The sequence below is a fragment of the Chelmon rostratus genome, chromosome 18, assembly GCF_017976325.1.
Source record: "Chelmon rostratus isolate fCheRos1 chromosome 18, fCheRos1.pri, whole genome shotgun sequence".
In the NCBI taxonomy this organism is placed as follows: Eukaryota; Metazoa; Chordata; class Actinopteri; order Chaetodontiformes; family Chaetodontidae; genus Chelmon; species Chelmon rostratus.
In genome coordinates, this window is record NC_055675.1 from 19607889 (window position 1) to 19620327 (window position 12439).

At 47.7% G+C, this 12439-nt stretch overlaps 16 non-coding genes and 1 pseudogene across 16 annotated transcripts; 14 read left to right on the plus strand and 3 right to left on the minus strand.

Annotated features, from left to right (window-relative positions):
• Positions 1-361: 361 nt before the first annotated feature.
• Positions 362-434, minus strand: trnaa-agc. The gene has a single exon. It is a non-coding gene; the product is annotated as a tRNA-Ala (tRNA).
• A 736-nt stretch (positions 435-1170) lies between these two features.
• trnay-gua lies at positions 1171-1258 on the plus strand. Its single transcript is given in 2 exon segments — positions 1171-1207; positions 1223-1258. It is a non-coding gene; the product is annotated as a tRNA-Tyr (tRNA).
• An 819-nt stretch (positions 1259-2077) lies between these two features.
• On the plus strand, positions 2078-2196 carry LOC121622500. The gene has a single exon (XR_006007699.1). It is a non-coding gene; the product is annotated as a 5S ribosomal RNA (ribosomal RNA).
• A 750-nt stretch (positions 2197-2946) lies between these two features.
• On the plus strand, positions 2947-3065 carry LOC121622567. Its single transcript, XR_006007754.1, has one exon. It is a non-coding gene; the product is annotated as a 5S ribosomal RNA (ribosomal RNA).
• A 750-nt stretch (positions 3066-3815) lies between these two features.
• LOC121622512 lies at positions 3816-3934 on the plus strand. Its single transcript, XR_006007710.1, has one exon. It is a non-coding gene; the product is annotated as a 5S ribosomal RNA (ribosomal RNA).
• Positions 3935-4382: 448 nt separating this feature from the next.
• Positions 4383-4455, minus strand: trnaa-agc. Its single transcript has one exon. It is a non-coding gene; the product is annotated as a tRNA-Ala (tRNA).
• A 1215-nt stretch (positions 4456-5670) lies between these two features.
• Positions 5671-5789, plus strand: LOC121622579. The gene has a single exon (XR_006007765.1). It is a non-coding gene; the product is annotated as a 5S ribosomal RNA (ribosomal RNA).
• A 750-nt stretch (positions 5790-6539) lies between these two features.
• LOC121622513 lies at positions 6540-6658 on the plus strand. Its single transcript, XR_006007711.1, has one exon. It is a non-coding gene; the product is annotated as a 5S ribosomal RNA (ribosomal RNA).
• A 448-nt stretch (positions 6659-7106) lies between these two features.
• Positions 7107-7179, minus strand: trnaa-agc. Its single transcript has one exon. It is a non-coding gene; the product is annotated as a tRNA-Ala (tRNA).
• A 740-nt stretch (positions 7180-7919) lies between these two features.
• On the plus strand, positions 7920-8007 carry trnay-gua. The gene is given in 2 exon segments: positions 7920-7956; positions 7972-8007. It is a non-coding gene; the product is annotated as a tRNA-Tyr (tRNA).
• An 818-nt stretch (positions 8008-8825) lies between these two features.
• LOC121622501 lies at positions 8826-8944 on the plus strand. The gene has a single exon (XR_006007700.1). It is a non-coding gene; the product is annotated as a 5S ribosomal RNA (ribosomal RNA).
• A 750-nt stretch (positions 8945-9694) lies between these two features.
• On the plus strand, positions 9695-9813 carry LOC121622590. Its single transcript, XR_006007776.1, has one exon. It is a non-coding gene; the product is annotated as a 5S ribosomal RNA (ribosomal RNA).
• Positions 9814-10563: 750 nt separating this feature from the next.
• LOC121622490 lies at positions 10564-10682 on the plus strand. The gene has a single exon (XR_006007689.1). It is a non-coding gene; the product is annotated as a 5S ribosomal RNA (ribosomal RNA).
• Positions 10683-11432: 750 nt separating this feature from the next.
• On the plus strand, positions 11433-11551 carry LOC121622496. Its single transcript, XR_006007695.1, has one exon. It is a non-coding gene; the product is annotated as a 5S ribosomal RNA (ribosomal RNA).
• A 167-nt stretch (positions 11552-11718) lies between these two features.
• LOC121622517 lies at positions 11719-11827 on the plus strand (annotated as a pseudogene).
• A 167-nt stretch (positions 11828-11994) lies between these two features.
• Positions 11995-12113, plus strand: LOC121622508. The gene has a single exon (XR_006007706.1). It is a non-coding gene; the product is annotated as a 5S ribosomal RNA (ribosomal RNA).
• A 167-nt stretch (positions 12114-12280) lies between these two features.
• On the plus strand, positions 12281-12399 carry LOC121622519. Its single transcript, XR_006007713.1, has one exon. It is a non-coding gene; the product is annotated as a 5S ribosomal RNA (ribosomal RNA).
• The last annotated feature ends 40 nt before the right edge of the window (positions 12400-12439 follow it).

The following is a 12439-nucleotide window of genomic DNA, read 5'->3' on the forward strand; positions in this document are numbered from 1 at the left end:
GCCATCTTGGCTGTTATGGTGACATCCTGAATTGACATCACTCCGACATTCACAAAATTATTTTCGGGAATAAAATGCCACTCGCCACTCCTTTCAGCATGGAATGAGGCGACAGCTCCATGTTTGGAGAGAGGAAAGAGCAAGTACAAACTGCAAGGACTGGTTTGCCTTGATATAGCATGCAGACTTGCAGCGTCTATACAGGACACGTCTATTACACGACAGACGCTCGAGAGGGTTTGGTTTCTGCAGCCAAACTGCTGGGTTGGGTGTAGAGAAAGAGCTCAAGACGTGTGTGGTGTAGTCTGCGAGACTGCAGATGCTTCCGGCCTGCTGCTGTGGGTGTTGCCAGGTAAAGAATTGGAGGATGCGGGCATCGATCCCGCTACCTCTCGCATGCTAAGCGAGCGCTCTACCATTTGAGCTAATCCCCCATGATGCTTTGCTGTCGTGACACATACGCATGCTGCTACGGACCGCTGTGAGAAGATCATTTTTGCCCTTTCTTTGGTTCACTGTTGGCTGCGACTACACCGTACAGAAAAGACTGCGCTGCATCAGTGTCACTTCTTACTTCACGTCATAGCGCTGCGTTGTCCTCTGAATGAAGGCGTTGGGGTCAAAGTGAACTATTGTGGTGCAGTTCTGAATTGTGGGGAAAGAGAACACTGGACAGCGCCCGTGGTTCGATCCCAGGGAGGGATGGAGAGCAGTGAACTCTTGAGAAGAATTGTTGTTCGAAGTAACCACTGAGCTATACCAGCGCGGTGGACGAGGAGAGAAACTGGCCCGATATACGTGAGCCTGTGAGTTCTGCAGATTACAGCCTGCAGTGCATATAGAGAGAGACTTGTGCTTGAAAAAGTGTTGACTGTCGTATATCGTCTTCTGGCAAGAACAGCTCAACTACGTAGGTTTGGTCCTTTATAAATGTTTGACGGTTGTTTTTGTTAGTAGAGTGTCCCCCAGCAGTCGTGGGCTGTTTTGGGGGTACGTCTTTTTCGTTGTTTTTGGTATTTTGGCGAAAAATATGAACGGACTGACCAATCTAGTGAACGAGCCCCGGACCGGAAAGAAGGACAAATTGATGGAAAACGGACACGGAAAAGGAAATAGGTTCGTTCTGTGCTGTGTTCAGTTCGATTTGGAGTCCGGTTCAGCCCTTTGTCCCCTTCGATAGCTCAGTTGGTAGAGCGGAGGACTGTAGAGTACAATGCAAGACATCCTTAGGTCGCTGGTTCAAATCCGGCTCGAAGGAGGTAGTTTTTGTAAATGTGCAAGCTATAACAGGACAAATGCCACCGGAAATGCTTCGTGCACTATTGAAAATACGCCTCTTTATCAAAATATGCAACAAATGCGCTAATCTTTAAACATTTTCCTGACAATGATGATGGACATTTATAAATACTGCATTTGTGGAGAGTGTTGTCGCTTACGGCCATACCACTCCGAGCAGCGCGTGCGCCAACAGTGTGTGAACCGGGAAGCGTGTTGGAGCAGAGCGTGTGGAGCGTCTGGTGTCCTCCTTTCTTTTTTTGTTCGTTTTTGTAGAGTTTTTTCGCGTTAGCAGTCTCCCCCAGCAGTCGTGGGCTGTTTTAAGGGGCACATCGTTTCCGTTATTTTTGTAATTTTGGCGAAAAATACCAACGGGCCGACCACTCTGGTGAACGAGCCCCGGACAGGTGGGAAAGCTTGAAAACTCGGAAAAAAGAAAATAAAGTATTAATTTTGCCAAGGAGAAGAGCTGGAGGGAGAGAGAAAAGGAAAAGAGTCTGAGGGACATGGAGAAACTAGATCAGGAAAAGAGAGTTGTGCTTGAGAAAGTGTTGACTGTCGTAAATCCTTGTGGTCGTCCCCTGGATCAAACCGTGGGAGATGTCCAGTCCTTTCTGTCCCTCTGACGTGACCGGCTGTCTTTCATTGTGTTAAAGAGTGTTGCGACCACCACGATTACATTGAGTATGGCTGTAATCAGAGCTTGACTTACAGCTTGAATATGCTGATTTTTCTATCGACGTAAATGTAGCCGTGTTAATGGTCACACATAAAAGTTGTGTTTGTGGGCAGCCCAGTGGCTTGCGGCCATACCACCCTGAACACGCCCGATCTCGTCCGATCTCGGAAGCTAAGCAGGGTCGGGCTTGGTTAGTACTTGGATGGGAGACCGCCTGGGAATACCAGGTGCTGTAAGCTTTTGCACATGTCATAACACACAGCAGAGGGTGCTGCTGCTTCTTCAGTGGAGAGAGCTGTGGAAAGCAGAACAGCTCGTCAGAGAAGCTGTTTGACCTATGTCTCTCCGTATCCATGTAGTCCTTTTGCTGCACAAACATTTTGACGGTTGTTTTCGTTAGTAGAGTGCCCCCCAGCAGTCAAGGGCTATTTTATTGATGCGTCTTTTTTCTCACTTTTGGAATTTTGGCGAAAAATACCAACGGGCCGACCACTCTGGTGAACGAGCCCCGGACCGGAAAAAAGGACAAAGTGATGGAAAACGGACATGGAAAAGGAATGGAGATCCGATTTTGTAAAAGCAGTGATTATTGTGACAGGTGGGAAAGCTTGAAAACTCGGATAAAGAAAATAAAGTATTAATTTTGCCAAGGAGAAGAGCTGGAGGGAGAGAGAAAAGGAAAAGAGTCTGAGGGACATGGAGAAACTAGATCAGGAAAAGAGAGTTGTGCTCGAGAAAGTGTTGACTGTCGTAAATCCTTGTGGTCGTCCCCTGGATCAAACCGTGGGAGATGTCCAGTCCTTTCTGTCCCTCTGACGTGACCGGCTGTCTTTCATTGTGTTAAAGAGTGTTGCGACCACCACGATTACATTGAGTATGGCTGTAATCAGAGCTTGACTTACAGCTTGAATATGCTGATTTTTCTATCGACGTAAATGTAGCCGTGTTAATGGTCACACATAAAAGTTGTGTTTGTGGGCAGCCCAGTGGCTTACGGCCATACCACCCTGAACACGCCCGATCTCGTCCGATCTCGGAAGCTAAGCAGGGTCGGGCTTGGTTAGTACTTGGATGGGAGACCGCCTGGGAATACCAGGTGCTGTAAGCTTTTTCACATGTCTTAACACACAGCAGAGGGTGCTGCTGCTTCTTCAGTGGAGAGAGCTGTGGAAAGCAGAACAGCTCGTCAGAGAAGCTGTTTGACCTATGACTCTCCGTATCCATGTAGTCCTTTTGCTGCACAAACATTTTGATGGTTGTTTTCGTTAGTAGAGTGCCCCCCAGCAGTCAAGGGCTATTTTATTGATGCGTCTTTTTTCTCACTTTTGGAATTTTGGCGAAAAATACCAACGGGCCGACCACTCTGGTGAACGAGCCCCGGACCGGAAAAAAGGACAAAATGATGGAAAACGGACATGGAAAAGGAATGGAGATCCGATTTTGTCAAAGCAGTGATTATTGTGACAGGTGGGAAAGCTTGAAAACTCGGATAAAGAAAATAAAGTATTAATTTTGCCAAGGAGAAGAGCTGGAGGGAGAGAGAAAAGGAAAAGAGTCTGAGGGACATGGAGAAACTAGATCAGGAAAAGAGAGTTGTGCTTGAGAAAGTGTTGACTGTCGTAAATCCTTGTGGTCGTCCCCTGGATCAAACCGTGGGAGATGTCCAGTCCTTTCTGTCCCTCTGACGTGACCGGCTGTCTTTCATTGTGTTAAAGAGTGTTGCGACCACCACGATTACATTGAGTATCGCTGAAATCAGAGCTTGACTTACAGCTTGAATATGCTGATTTTTCTATCGACGTAAATGTAGCCGTGTTAATGGTCACACATAAAAGTTGTGTTTGTGGGCAGCCCAGTGGCTTACGGCCATACCACCCTGAACACGCCCGATCTCGTCCGATCTCGGAAGCTAAGCAAGGTCGGGCTTGGTTAGTACTTGGATGGGAGACCGCCTGGGAATACCAGGTGCTGTAAGCTTTTTCACATGTCTTAACACACAGCAGAGGGTGCTGCTGCCTCTTCTTTGGAGAGAGCTGTAGCAAGCAGAACAGCGTGTAGTTGGTTGCCATCTTGGCTATTATGGTGACATCCTGAATTGACATCACTCCGACATTCACAAAATTATTTTCGGGAATAAAATGCCACTCGCCACTCCTTTCAGCATGGAATGAGGCGACAGCTCCATGTTTGGAGAGAGGAAAGAGCAAGTACAAACTGCAAGGACTGGTTTGCCTTGATATAGCATGCAGACTTGCAGCGTCTATACAGGACACGTCTATTACACGACAGACGCTCGAGAGGGTTTGGTTTCTGCAGCCAAACTGCTGGGTTGGGTGTAGAGAAAGAGCTCAAGACGTGTGTGGTGTAGTCTGCGAGACTGCAGATGCTTCCGGCCTGCTGCTGTGGGTGTTGCCAGGTAAAGAATTGGAGGATGCGGGCATCGATCCCGCTACCTCTCGCATGCTAAGCGAGCGCTCTACCATTTGAGCTAATCCCCCATGATGCTTTGCTGTCGTGACACATACGCATCCTGCTACGGACCGCTGTGAGAAGATCATTTTTGCCCTTTCTTTGGTTCACTGTTGGCTGCGACTACACCGTACAGAAAAGACTGCGCTGCATCAGTGTCACTTCTTACTTCACGTCATAGCGCTGCGTTGTCCTCTGAAAGAAGGCGTTGGGGTCAAAGTGAACTATTGTGGTGCAGTTCTGAATTGTGGGGAAAGAAAACACTGGACAGCGCCCGTGGTTCGATCCCAGGGAGGGATGGAGAGCAGTGAATTCTTGAGAAGAATTGTTGTTCGAAGTAACCACTGAGCTATACCAGCGCGGTGGACGAGGAGAGAAACTGGCCCGATATACGTGAGCCTGTGAGTTCTGCAGATTACAGCCTGCAGTGCATATAGAGAGAGACTTGTGCTTGAAAAAGTGTTGACTGTCGTATATCGTCTTCTGGCAAGAACAGCTCAACTACGTAGGTTTGGTCATTTATAAATGTTGTGTTTTGACGGTTGTTTTTGTTAGTGGAGTGTCCCCCAGCAGTCGTGGGCTGTTTTGGGGGTACGTCTTTTTCGTTGTTTTTGGTATTTTGGCGAAAAATATGAACGGACTGACCAATCTAGTGAACGAGCCCCCCCAGCAGTCAAGGGCTATTTTATTGATGCGTCTTTTTTCTCACTTTTGGAATTTTGGCGAAAAATACCAACGGGCCGACCACTCTGGTGAACGAGCCCCGGACCGGAAAAAAGGACAAAGTGATGGAAAACGGACATGGAAAAGGAATGGAGATCCGATTTTGTCAAAGCAGTGATTATTGTGACAGGTGGGAAAGCTTGAAAACTCGGATAAAGAAAATAAAGTATTAATTTTGCCAAGGAGAAGAGCTGGAGGGAGAGAGAAAAGGAAAAGAGTCTGAGGGACATGGAGAAACTAGATCAGGAAAAGAGAGTTGTGCTTGAGAAAGTGTTGACTGTCGTAAATCCTTGTGGTCGTCCCCTGGATCAAACCGTGGGAGATGTCCAGTCCTTTCTGTCCCTCTGACGTGACCGGCTGTCTTTCATTGTGTTAAAGAGTGTTGCGACCACCACGATTACATTGAGTATGGCTGTAATCAGAGCTTGACTTACAGCTTGAATATGCTGATTTTTCTATCGACGTAAATGTAGCCGTGTTAATGGTCACACATAAAAGTTGTGTTTGTGGGCAGCCCAGTGGCTTACGGCCATACCACCCTGAACACGCCCGATCTCGTCCGATCTCGGAAGCTAAGCAGGGTCGGGCTTGGTTAGTACTTGGATGGGAGACCGCCTGGGAATACCAGGTGCTGTAAGCTTTTTCACATGTCTTAACACACAGCAGAGGGTGCTGCTGCTTCTTCAGTGGAGAGAGCTGTGGAAAGCAGAACAGCTCGTCAGAGAAGCTGTTTGACCTATGACTCTCCGTATCCATGTAGTCCTTTTGCTGCACAAACATTTTGACGGTTGTTTTCGTTAGTAGAGTGCCCCCCAGCAGTCAAGGGCTATTTTATTGATGCGTCTTTTTTCTCACTTTTGGAATTTTGGCGAAAAATACCAACGGGCCGACCACTCTGGTGAACGAGCCCCGGACCGGAAAAAAGGACAAAGTGATGGAAAACGGACATGGAAAAGGAATGGAGATCCAATTTTGTCAAAGCAGTGATTATTGTGACAGGTGGGAAAGCTTGAAAACTCGGATAAAGAAAATAAAGTATTAATTTTGCCAAGGAGAAGAGCTGGAGGGAGAGAGAAAAGGAAAAGAGTCTGAGGGACATGGAGAAACTAGATCAGGAAAAGAGAGTTGTGCTTGAGAAAGTGTTGACTGTCGTAAATCCTTGTGGTCGTCCCCTGGATCAAACCGTGGGAGATGTCCAGTCCTTTCTGTCCCTCTGACGTGACCGGCTGTCTTTCATTGTGTTAAAGAGTGTTGCGACCACCACGATTACATTGAGTATCGCTGTAATCAGAGCTTGACTTACAGCTTGAATATGCTGATTTTTCTATCGACGTAAATGTAGCCGTGTTAATGGTCACACATAAAAGTTGTGTTTGTGGGCAGCCCAGTGGCTTACGGCCATACCACCCTGAACACGCCCGATCTCGTCCGATCTCGGAAGCTAAGCAAGGTCGGGCTTGGTTAGTACTTGGATGGGAGACCGCCTGGGAATACCAGGTGCTGTAAGCTTTTTCACATGTCTTAACACACAGCAGAGGGTGCTGCTGCCTCTTCTTTGGAGAGAGCTGTAGCAAGCAGAACAGCGTGTAGTTGGTTGCCATCTTGGCTATTATGGTGACATCCTGAATTGACATCACTCCGACATTCACAAAATTATTTTCGGGAATAAAATGCCACTCGCCACTCCTTTCAGCATGGAATGAGGCGACAGCTCCATGTTTGGAGAGAGGAAAGAGCAAGTACAAACTGCAAGGACTGGTTTGCCTTGATATAGCATGCAGACTTGCAGCGTCTATACAGGACACGTCTATTACACGACAGACGCTCGAGAGGGTTTGGTTTCTGCAGCCAAACTGCTGGGTTGGGTGTAGAGAAAGAGCTCAAGACGTGTGTGGTGTAGTCTGCGAGACTGCAGATGCTTCCGGCCTGCTGCTGTGGGTGTTGCCAGGTAAAGAATTGGAGGATGCGGGCATCGATCCCGCTACCTCTCGCATGCTAAGCGAGCGCTCTACCATTTGAGCTAATCCCCCATGATGCTTTGCTGTCGTGACACATACGCATCCTGCTACGGACCGCTGTGAGAAGATCATTTTTGCCCTTTCTTTGGTTCACTGTTGGCTGCGACTACACCGTACAGAAAAGACTGCGCTGCATCAGTGTCACTTCTTACTTCACGTCATAGCGCTGCGTTGTCCTCTGAAAGAAGGCGTTGGGGTCAAAGTGAACTATTGTGGTGCAGTTCTGAATTGTGGGGAAAGAGAACACTGGACAGCGCCCGTGGTTCGATCCCAGGGAGGGATGGAGAGCAGTGAACTCTTGAGAAGAATTGTTGTTCGAAGTAACCACTGAGCTATACCAGCGCGGTGGACGAGGAGAGAAACTGGCCCGATATACGTGAGCCTGTGAGTTCTGCAGATTACAGCCTGCAGTGCATATAGAGAGAGACTTGTGCTTGAAAAAGTGTTGACTGTCGTATATCGTCTTCTGGCAAGAACAGCTCAACTACGTAGGTTTGGTCATTTATAAATGTTGTTTTGACGGTTGTTTTTGTTAGTGGAGTGTCCCCCAGCAGTCGTGGGCTGTTTTGGGGGTACGTCTTTTTCGTTGTTTTTGGTATTTTGGCGAAAAATATGAACGGACTGACCAATCTAGTGAACGAGCCCCGGACCGGAAAGAAGGACAAATTGATGGAAAACGGACACGGAAAAGGAAATAGGTTCGTTCTGTGCTGTGTTCAGTTCGATTTGGAGTCCGGTTCAGCCCTTTGTCCCCTTCGATAGCTCAGTTGGTAGAGCGGAGGACTGTAGAGTACAATGCAAGACATCCTTAGGTCGCTGGTTCAAATCCGGCTCGAAGGAGGTAGTTTTTGTAAATGTGCAAGCTATAACAGGACAAATGCCACCGGAAATGCTTCGTGCACTATTGAAAATACGCCTCTTTATCAAAATATGCAACAAATGCGCTAATCTTTAAACATTTTCCTGACAATGATGATGGACATTTATAAATACTGCATTTGTGGAGAGTGTTGTCGCTTACGGCCATACCACTCCGAGCAGCGCGTGCGCCAACAGTGTGTGAACCGGGAAGCGTGTTGGAGCAGAGCGTGTGGAGCGTCTGGTGTCCTCCTTTCTTTTTTTGTTCATTTTTGTAGAGTTTTTTCGCGTTAGTAGTGTCCCCCAGCAGTCGTGGGCTGTTTTAAGGGGCACATCGTTTCCGCTATTTTTGTAATTTTGGCGAAAAATACCAACGGGCCGACCACTCTGGTGAACGAGCCCCGGACAGTTGGGAAAGCTTGAAAACTCGGATAAAGAAAATAAAGTATTAATTTTGCCAAGGAGAAGAGCTGGAGGGAGAGAGAAAAGGAAAAGAGTCTGAGGGACATGGAGAAACTAGATCAGGAAAAGAGAGTTGTGCTTGAGAAAGTGTTGACTGTCGTAAATCCTTGTGGTCGTCCCCTGGATCAAACCGTGGGAGATGTCCAGTCCTTTCTGTCCCTCTGACGTGACCGGCTGTCTTTCATTGTGTTAAAGAGTGTTGCGACCACCACGATTACATTGAGTATGGCTGTAATCAGAGCTTGACTTACAGCTTGAATATGCTGATTTTTCTATCGACGTAAATGTAGCCGTGTTAATGGTCACACATAAAAGTTGTGTTTGTGGGCAGCCCAGTGGCTTGCGGCCATACCACCCTGAACACGCCCGATCTCGTCCGATCTCGGAAGCTAAGCAGGGTCGGGCTTGGTTAGTACTTGGATGGGAGACCGCCTGGGAATACCAGGTGCTGTAAGCTTTTGCACATGTCATAACACACAGCAGAGGGTGCTGCTGCTTCTTCAGTGGAGAGAGCTGTGGAAAGCAGAACAGCTCGTCAGAGAAGCTGTTTGACCTATGTCTCTCCGTATCCATGTAGTCCTTTTGCTGCACAAACATTTTGACGGTTGTTTTCGTTAGTAGAGTGCCCCCCAGCAGTCAAGGGCTATTTTATTGATGCGTCTTTTTTCTCACTTTTGGAATTTTGGCGAAAAATACCAACGGGCCGACCACTCTGGTGAACGAGCCCCGGACCGGAAAAAAGGACAAAGTGATGGAAAACGGACATGGAAAAGGAATGGAGATCCGATTTTGTCAAAGCAGTGATTATTGTGACAGGTGGGAAAGCTTGAAAACTCGGATAAAGAAAATAAAGTATTAATTTTGCCAAGGAGAAGAGCTGGAGGGAGAGAGAAAAGGAAAAGAGTCTGAGGGACATGGAGAAACTAGATCAGGAAAAGAGAGTTGTGCTCGAGAAAGTGTTGACTGTCGTAAATCCTTGTGGTCGTCCCCTGGATCAAACCGTGGGAGATGTCCAGTCCTTTCTGTCCCTCTGACGTGACCGGCTGTCTTTCATTGTGTTAAAGAGTGTTGCGACCACCACGATTACATTGAGTATGGCTGTAATCAGAGCTTGACTTACAGCTTGAATATGCTGATTTTTCTATCGACGTAAATGTAGCCGTGTTAATGGTCACACATAAAAGTTGTGTTTGTGGGCAGCCCAGTGGCTTACGGCCATACCACCCTGAACACGCCCGATCTCGTCCGATCTCGGAAGCTAAGCAGGGTCGGGCTTGGTTAGTACTTGGATGGGAGACCGCCTGGGAATACCAGGTGCTGTAAGCTTTTTCACATGTCTTAACACACAGCAGAGGGTGCTGCTGCTTCTTCAGTGGAGAGAGCTGTGGAAAGCAGAACAGCTCGTAAGAGACGGTGGTTGACCTATGACCCTCCGTATCCATGTAGTCCTTTTGCTGCACAAACATTTTGACGGTTGTTTTCGTTAGTAGAGTGCCCCCCAGCAGTCGTGGGCTATTTTATTGATGCGTCTTTTTTCTCGCTTTTGGAATTTTGGCGAAAAATACCAACGGGCCAACCACTCTGGTGAACGAGCCCCGGACCGGACAAAAGGACAAAGTGATGGAAAATGGACATGGAAAAGGAATGGAGATCCGATTTTGTAAAAGAAGTGATTATTGTGACAGGTGGGAAAGCTTGAAAACTCGGATAAAGAAAATAAAGTATTAATTTTGCCAAGGAGAAGAGCTGGAGGGAGAGAGAAAAGCAAAAGAGTCTGAGGGACATGGAGAAACTAGATCAGGAAAAGAGAGTTGTGCTTGAGAAAGTGTTGACTGTCGTAAATCCTTGTGGTCGTCCCCTGGATCAAACCGTGGGAGATGTCCAGTCCTTTCTGTCCCTCTGACGTGACCGGCTGTCTTTCATTGTGTTAAAGAGTGTTGCGACCACCACGATTACATTGAGTATCGCTGTAATCAGAGCTTGACTTACAGCTTGAATATGCTGATTTTTCTATCGACGTAAATGTAGCCGTGTTAATGTTCACACATAAAAGTTGTGTTTGTGGGCAGCCCAGTGGCTTACGGCCATACCACCCTGAACACGCCCGATCTCATCCGATCTCGGAAGCTAAGCAGGGTCGGGCTTGGTTAGTACTTGGATGGGAGACCGCCTGGGAATACCAGGTGCTGTAAGCTTTTTCACATGTCTTAACACACAGCAGAGGGTGCTGCTGCTTCTTCAGTGGAGAGAGCTGTGGAAAGCAGAACAGCTCGTCAGAGAAGCTGTTTGACCTATGACTCTCCGTATCCATGTAGTCCTTTTGCTGCACAAACATTTTGACGGTTGTTTTCGTTAGTAGAGTGCCCCCCAGCAGTCAAGGGCTATTTTATTGATGCGTCTTTTTTCTCACTTTTGGAATTTTGGCGAAAAATACCAACGGGCCGACCACTCTGGTGAACGAGCCCCGGACCGGAAAAAAGGACAAAGTGATGGAAAACGGACATGGAAAAGGAATGGAGATCCGATTTTGTCAAAGCAGTGATTATTGTGACAGGTGGGAAAGCTTGAAAACTCGGATAAAGAAAATAAAGTATTAATTTTGCCAAGGAGAAGAGCTGGAGGGAGAGAGAAAAGGTAAAGAGTCTGAGGGACATGGAGAAACTAGATCAGGAAAAGAGAGTTGTGCTTGAGAAAGTGTTGACTGTCGTAAATCCTTGTGGTCGTCCCCTGGATCAAACCGTGGGAGATGTCCAGTCCTTTCTGTCCCTCTGACGTGACCGGCTGTCTTTCATTGTGTTAAAGAGTGTTGCGACCACCACGATTACATTGAGTATCGCTGAAATCAGAGCTTGACTTACAGCTTGAATATGCTGATTTTTCTATCGACGTAAATGTAGCCGTGTTAATGTTCACACATAAAAGTTGTGTTTGTGGACTGCCCAGTGGCTTACGGCCATACCACCCTGAACACGCCCGATCTCGTCCGATCTCGGAAGCTAAGCAGGGTCGGGCTTGGTTAGTACTTGGATGGGAGACCGCCTGGGAATACCAGGTGCTGTAAGCTTTTTCACATGTCTTAACACACAGCAGAGGGTGCTGCTGCTTCTTCAGTGGAGAGAGCTGTGGAAAGCAGAACAGCTCGTAAGAGAAGGTGGTTGACCTATGACCCTCCTTATCCATGTAGTCCTTTTGTGGTCACACATAAAAGTTGTGTTTGTGGGCATCCCAGTGGCTTGCGGCCATACCACCCTGAACACGTCCGATCTCGGAAGCTAAGCAGGGTCGGGCTTGGTTAGTACTTGGATGGGAGACCGCCTGGGAATACCAGGTGCTGTAAGCTTTTTCACATGTCTTAACACACAGCAGAGGGTGCTGCTGCTTCTTCAGTGGAGAGAGCTGTGGAAAGCAGAACAGCTCGTAAGAGAAGGTGGTTGACCTATGACCCTCCTTATCCATGTAGTCCTTTTGTGGTCACACATAAAAGTTGTGTTTGTGGACTGCCCAGTGGCTTACGGCCATACCACCCTGAACACGCCCGATCTCGTCCGATCTCGGAAGCTAAGCAGGGTCGGGCTTGGTTAGTACTTGGATGGGAGACCGCCTGGGAATACCAGGTGCTGTAAGCTTTTTCACATGTCTTAACACACAGCAGAGGGTGCTGCTGCTTCTTCAGTGGAGAGAGCTGTGGAAAGCAGAACAGCTCGTAAGAGAAGGTGGTTGACCTATGACCCTCCTTATCCATGTAGTCCTTTTGTGGTCACACATAAAAGTTGTGTTTGTGGACTGCCCAGTGGCTTACGGCCATACCACCCTGAACACGCCCGATCTCGTCCGATCTCGGAAGCTAAGCAGGGTCGGGCTTGGTTAGTACTTGGATGGGAGACCGCCTGGGAATACCAGGTGCTGTAAGCTTTTTCACATGTCTTAACACACAGCAGAGGGTGCTGCTGCT